This window comes from Kogia breviceps, chromosome 11 (assembly GCF_026419965.1).
Source record: "Kogia breviceps isolate mKogBre1 chromosome 11, mKogBre1 haplotype 1, whole genome shotgun sequence".
Lineage (NCBI taxonomy): Eukaryota > Metazoa > Chordata > Mammalia > Artiodactyla > Physeteridae > Kogia > Kogia breviceps.
This window is the reverse complement of record NC_081320.1, coordinates 36,425,371-36,432,916: the sequence shown is the minus strand read 5'-3', so window position 1 is coordinate 36,432,916 and position 7,546 is coordinate 36,425,371. Positions and strand designations below refer to the sequence as shown.

Here is a 7,546-nt window from a genome sequence, read left to right as displayed (position 1 = left end):
GCGGTGACGGCAGCCAATGAGACCGGCTGGACTCCTGGCTACTTCAAAAGGCCGTTGACTCAGTGGCCGTCATGGTCCTGGATCATCACCGGCCCTGGACTGTCTGGGAGTTGAGCAGGCAGGGCTCTGACACCTGGTGCTGTTTGTACGTTAATTCAGGGGCCTAATTGAAGAAAGCGCAGACTGCAGGTCAGAGCATCTAGGCTGGCAGAAACCCTCAGCCTAATGTGGCCAAACAAATGTGGGGTGGGGTAAAGCTGCCGCCCCCCAGCAACTCTGCACATCTCTTTCCTGGACCCTCAAAAGTCATTAGAATCTAAGCACTTCCAATGCTGGTGCTCAGGCAGACAAGCAATGAGAGAGGAGGCCTGGGGACAATCAACCTCACCTGGAGGCTGCCAGGGAGCAGTTCTGCCCCTCCCCCACAGGTATGAGGACTCCCAACTCAGCACGAAGCAGTTACAGAAGAGGCGTCTGCACCCTCAGCCCCCCAAGAATGAGGAACGGGACAAAAGGCAGAGGAGGGGTTTGTCGCCAGCAAAGCCCATTAAAAATTCCTGGGAGATAAAAATAGAATCTGGGCAATAAAATAAAATCTAACCTTTTTTTTCCTTTGTGCTTTGTCTAATTTCACATGCTCCTAGGTTTCCACATGCAGAGGTCCCACACCCGGCACTTCAGACCCGATTTCCTACTGCAAAATGGCTGGGCCGACACCTCAGCTCTCGGGGCCCCGTGCAGACTCGGTGACATAGAGCCTGAGCTCCAGCCAACCCGGGCCGTGGAGAGCTCTGCGCCTCCCTCCCGCTGACGCTGCCGGGATCCCTACCCAGCAGCCTGTCCCACAGCCCACGGGGGAGCGCACGCTCCCACCTCTCCATTCTCTGATCAAAATATAAAGTTTCCTTTGCTTCTGAAGCAAACTCAGTCTCGTTCTTTTGGCTCCAGTGACCCTGGGCAGGGGGACCCTTGTTGGGACCACTCTGTAGGATCAGTAACAGAAATTGAGAACATTGTACCTTCAATGAACAGATGTGTGAGCCAAACTGTAATTAACATAGAGCAGTGTGTAAGGCTCGTGTAAAATAAGATGTTTCTAACACTTCCATTTGATATTTCCATCACTTTATTATAAGCAAGTTCAGTGGAGGGCTTTGTCTTATCTGTCAGGTCAACATTAGAGAAATGACGTGATTTCTTTCCAACGATGTACAATACATCTAATAATCTTGGCTGAAGCTTCAATCTTGTTTTGATTGCTTTTCCATTGAAAATGATACCTCTCCTTCAACTCTCCCATGTCTGAGAAGTATAAAATCTTAGAACGTATTATTACCAAAGGGGAAACGCGGGAGGAGGGATAAATTAAGAGTTTAGGATTAACACATACAAACTGTGATGTATAAAATAGATCGTCAACAAGGAACTTCTGTATAACACGGGGAACAACATTCAATATTGTGTAATAACCTATAAGGGGAAAACATCTGCAAAAGAATACATAACTATATCTACATCATCTATCAACGATAGATAAAATGTAACCTAAAGGAGGTCGATGGTGAGCTCTTCTGCCCTGAAGATTTCAATCATCTAAAGCTCGGACTCTGCCTACTGCCCAAGGCCCTTAATGATCATACATGTACCCGTAGCTTAAAAATTTCCCAATTTGGGGTTCGGGGAGACACTGATTTGGAAGAATCCCTGGTGTTCTCCTTACATGAAAGGGGCTCTACCTACAGCTAAAACATGCCTGACACCCAGAAGATGGTACACCGTTTGATCGGGAAGAGTTTGGAAATGACACGTCATCTCCTCAGCTCCTGGTAGTCGGGGTCACCCCTGCAGCCTTTTTTCTAACAAGCTCCCCACTTGCAGAATCAGCACATTTAACCTCCTGTTTTGTACAGTTAGGAATTTGTAAGGAGGATGAACGGGAAGAGGGGGAACTAATGAGAGACCAGCTCTAGATGTTTGGACAGGCACATGCCACTCTAATTTCCAATCAGGAAGAAGAATTAACCAAAGGCTCAGCCTGCCCCCTGGAACCACAATAGGGCCTGTAGCAATCCTGTGGTTTTGTGGCCAGTTCCCAAAAGAGGACTTAAAAATGGAGCTCAGGGGCACTGCAATTCACAAACCTGCAGGGTTATAAATGATAACGATCTTCCAAAAATACACTGAGGTAAGGCAACGAAAAAGATTCGAAAGCAAGGCAAAATTTCAGGAAAAAGTTTTCAAGAGGTACGTTGGAGTCGCCTTTAAAGCACATGAAAAGTGGCAGAAGTTCGCAAATGATGCAGTTGGCCAAAACATATATTTTTCCTAAATATATTTAGCAAAAATACATACACTCTTTTTGGCCAAGCAAACAAGCAGGGCATGCAAATCAGCACTACAAAGAAGTCTCACTTCCCATCTGTCAAAAGGGCCATCCTGGAAAAGTGTAAAAACCAGAAATGCAGGACAGGCCATGGAGAAAAGGGAGTCTTGTGACACTGATGAGCGGGATGTAAATTGCCAACGGCCACTCTGGAGTAGTGTATGGTGTTTCCTAAAACATCTAAAAAACAGAACTACAATGCATAGGGCACTTCCACTCATTGGCGTATATATTCAGAGAACCAAAAATCGACAGAACACGGGTACCTCAAAGTTTAGGGCTGCTTGGTTTGCAAGGACCTCGGCTTGGGTACACTGAAAATATCCTAGGAAAGAGAAAAATGGGTAAACAAGTTGTGGTACTTATGTACAATGGAATATAACTCAGCCATGAAATCAATATCATAAGGCTACTAACAGCATAATGAGTATATTTAGGAACGATGATGTTAAGTAAAATAAGTCAGACAGAAAAAGAAACTTATGGTAACATATCACTTACCGGGGGTTTCGAAAAATTGCTACACATGAACTGAATTACAAAACAGAACACAGAGTCACACATTTAGAAAACACACTTATGGCTGCTTAAGGGGAAAGGTGAGGTGGGGTGATGCATAAAATGAGAGTTTCAAGTGAGTACAGATACCGTTCCATAAACCAAATATGTAATAGACATGACCTACTCATTGCTCAATGAACTGGACTCAACACATCCTATTCACTGCAGAAGAATACATCTGCCTAGTAAGAATCTTAAAAAGTATTTATTGGGCTTCCCTGGTGGCGCAGTGGTTGAGAGTCTGCCTGCCGATGCAGGGGACATGGGTTCGTGCCCTGGTCCGGGAAGATCCCACATGACATGGAGCGGCTGGGCCTGTGAGCCATGGCCGCTGAGCCTGCGCGTCCGGAGCCTGTGCTCCGCTACGGGAGAGGCCACAACAGTGAGAGGCCTGCGTAACGAAAAAAAAAAAGTATTTATTGATATCTCTCTGTAAGTGAATCAGCTGGGTGTAAAACGGCATAAACACAGCATTGAAAATCAGCTGAACCCCATTAAAAATAAATTATAAAAAAAATAAAAATTAAAAAAACAAACAGTGAAAGAGAGAAACATTCTTACAAAATTCTTTCAGGGGCTGTGATGAAACCTTGATTGACCACATCTAGACACACAACTGGATGAGACATAAGGCTGGACACTCTTGGGCCCAAGAGGATTGGTGAGGTTGGGTGAGCAAATGCAGACCCTTTAAAGTAATACTGCGTGGTACCCATTCCATGGGTCCCAACTCTCCAGGTTCAAGGGAATCTTCCTACAGCTAAAACATGCATGGGAAACTCATAGGATGGTACATTGTGTGATCGGGAAATGTTTCTAAAACACATCTCATTTTTCATCCCTGGTGCTCGGGTTTGCCATTCCAGCCGCTTTATTAACAATCTCCGCACTTGGAGAATCAGCACCTTTATTTAACCTCCTGTTTCGTACAGTTTGCAATTTGTCCAGAGGATGAACGGGAAGAGGGGGAACCAATGAGAGACCAGCTCTAGGTGTTTGGACAGGCACATGTCACTCTAATTTCCAATCAGGAAGAAGAATTAACCAAAGGCTCAGCCTGCCCCCTGGAACCAGAAAAGGGCCTGAAGCAATCCTGTGGTTTTGCGGCCAACTCCAAAAAGGCGAGTTGAAAAATGGAGCTCAGGGGCACTGCAATTCACAAACCTGCAGTGTTATAAGTGATAACAATTGTCCAAACATATACTGAGGTAAGGCAATGAAGAGGATTTGAGATCAAGGCAGTATTGGAGGAAACAGTTTTCAAGAGGTAGATTGGAGTCGCCTTTAAAGCACCTGAAAAGCGGCAGAATTTCAACAATGATGCAGTTGGCCCAAAAGGGCGTATGCGTTTTTTTCCTGAATATATTCAGGGAAAAAACGCATACGCCCTTTTTGGCCAACGAAACAAGCGGGCAATGCACATCAGTACTACAAAGAAGTCTCACTTCGCATCGGTCAAACGGCCATCGTGAAAAAGTGTAAAACCCAGAAATGCAGGATAAGCCATGGAGAAAAGGGAGCCTTGTTATGCTGGTGGAAGGGATGTAAATTGCAAACGGCCACTCTGGAGAAGTGTATGGTGTTTCCTAAGACATCTAAAAAACAGAGCTACAGCGCATAAGGCACTTCCACTCATGGGCGTGTATCTTAGCCCCGACCCTGCGGCGGAGTCTGGATCCGGGCCAGCCACCGCCAGAGCGTCTGGTGTGCCGCTGCCTTCCAGAGCCGCCTTCTGGCCGCCCTAGCCCTGGCCAGGCCGGCGGGGAGCGCCCCCTCTGGCGCGCGCTGTGGTGGGAGGGGCCTGAGGAGGTGGGGGCCTGCAGCGGTGCCCGGCCGGGGCGGAGGCGGCCTCAGCCCCGGGCGACTAAAGGAGAAGGCGGGGCGAGAGGCAAAAAGCGTACAGCACCCAGTATTCTCAGGTGGTCTCCCATCCAAGTACTAACCAAGCCCGACCCTGCTTAGCTTCCGAGATCAGGCGCGTTCAGGGTGGTATGGCCGTACACAGGGTTGGGGACCGTGGGCTGCCTCTTGAGGCCCAGCTTCTCTGGCGCGTGCGCCTTACCGCCAGCCCCGTGGCCAGCCCGCCCCAGCAGGGCCCCGCTGCCTGCCCAGCCAGGGGAATGGAGGTCTCGGGTACCGCGGGGTGGTGGAGGGGTTGGCGACCTCCCAGCCCAGGGCGGGAGGGACCCAGCAAACTCTTTGGCGCTTGGCGCCCCACCCCAGATCCCGCACGTCTCTCACAGGGACGTGGCCCCGGAACATGTCCGGGGACGTGACAGGAATCATCTTAGCCAACTCAACCCCAGACATTGTGCTCCAGGATACATGCTATGTAGTAGCACACTTCCATGACCTAATGTCCATGGGAGCAGTCTTCACTATTACGGGAGGCTCCTACACGGATTCCCACTATTCTCAGGTTTTACAGTTAACTCAGCATGAGCAAAAATTCACTTCACAAGTATATTTGTAGTAGTAAATATGACTTCCTGCAGCACTTTCTTGGCCTCTCAGGGATGTCACTACGTTAGTCTGTGTGCCCTGAGGCACACACAACATGAAATATTTTGTCTTTAGGCTCATTCATCTCAGTAGCAGCAGTAATGCTAATACTCTTCATATTTTGAAAAGCATTTGCATCTAAACAAGAAGTCTTAGCAGTGGAAACTCCTACTCCTAACCTAGAATGGTTACACAAATGCTCTCCACCATATCCTATGTTTCAAGAATCCTATCTATGTAAGTGTAAAATAAGGAAGGACTCAAGTCCTTTTCAACCAGTTTCAAGCCAACACCATAACAATTATGCCTTTCTCAATAAATGAGATAAAAGTAAAAAGTAATGTAGATTGGTCAAAGTTAAATCATAGGCTAAAATCCTGTATATCACTATGGCATATAAATTTCATCTAGGTTCTCAAGATACAACATCACCGATTATGGAAGAACTTTTACATTTTTATCATCACACATTAATAGTGATTTTTAAAATAAGTTCTCTAGTCCTCTATATTATTTCACTAATATTGACATCTAAACTAACTCATATACATACAACAGATGCACAGGTAGAGAAAATGTGAACAATTTACTAGCCATTATTGTAATCTTAATTGCCCTATCATCATTGTAAATCCTCTACATGATACATGAAATGAATAACTCTTTCAAACCATAAAAAACTATGGGTCAGTAATGATACTGAAGCTACAAATACACAGATAATGAAGATTTAAATGTTGACTTCTCTGTAATCCCCACATCAGAGCTAAAACCAGGAGAATAAATACTGATAGAAGTCAACAACCGAGTAGTTAGAGATAGTCGTTGAATATTAGTTTCATCTGAAATTGTTGTACGCTCCTGAGCTGTTCCTTCTCAGGCCTAAAAAGAGCTGCTATCCCAGGACGCCTAAATTAAAGAATCCTAATACCAACAGGACCAGGCCTATGTTGTGGACAAGGGAGCTCGTTTTTGTGAGTTCAAGACTGGACAGAGTGATATGGCTGAGATATGGAGTGAATCTGGAGCCCATGGGGATGCACTTTGCAAGCTCCAGGATAGGAATGGGGCCTCTAGGGTGCCACGCCACCCACCATGCCCTCCCAAGCAGGATCTTGGCAACATTCTCTGTCAGTGATGAGGCAGCCCTAGCACTTGTCACGCCCTGATGTTGTGTCCTATGTGGGCCCCATGCTCCTGGGACCACACCCCACACTCTTCAGGTCCATGCTACAGGGTCCTTCGTGCCTCAGGAGTAGAGACCACAGAGCAAGCAGTTCCCGCCCCAACCAGCAGGAGGAGGGGAGGAGAGCAAGGGCACCAGGGGAATCTCACTCAGACAACAACAGCCCAGCGGTGCCAGTGGGGGCAGTGATGATGCAGATGAGGCACAGACCAAGAGATGGGACCAGAGGACCCAAAAGGCAGCTGGTCAGGTCCTGGCTCATCTGCACCCCGGACACCTTTGTCCCTCATACACCCCCTTCCTCATACACCCTCTCCTTAAATGCAAATTCTTCAGATGCAAACAGGCAGAGCTTCAGACTGAAAGTCAGCTCTTCCAAAATGACCCGTGAGCAAACACTGCAGGATTCCACTCCAGTGGGTGCCCTGGAGTCGACAACTCAGGGACTGAAGTGGATATGGGGGCCAGGGCAGCGGGAGGGAATGGAGAGGGAGACTCTCATGGTTGTGGAATTTGGGTTTTGCAAGATGAAAAGTTCTAGGGGTGGTGGTGATGGCTCCACGAGAAAGTGAATAGATCTGATGCCTCAGAAACGTGCACTTAAAATGGTGATGATGGTAAAGGGTACGTGACGTGTTTTATTTCACTTAAAATAAATTCTTAAAATTATGTCTTGTTAATTGAGATTCCATTTTGACTCCTCTTCATCACAGATGTTGGAGGCCCAGACACAATCTCCCACCTTAGGGGCCATCACGGTACCCTCACAGAGCATGTGGGAGACCATTCTTGGGGGGGGGCGCTAGTCTGTGCTCAGCTGACCTCTGTCCAGGGGGACCCAGGCAGTGGTGACCCCCATAGATTAGGCATATGATATGCTATGATATTAATAGGATACCACCAAGTGTTGTCAC

At 47.1% G+C, this 7,546-nt stretch overlaps 1 pseudogene; it reads right to left on the bottom strand.

Annotated features, from left to right (window-relative positions):
* Positions 1-4,838: 4,838 nt before the first annotated feature.
* LOC131766012 (5S ribosomal RNA) lies at positions 4,839-4,947 on the bottom strand (annotated as a pseudogene).
* Positions 4,948-7,546: the final 2,599 nt, after the last annotated feature.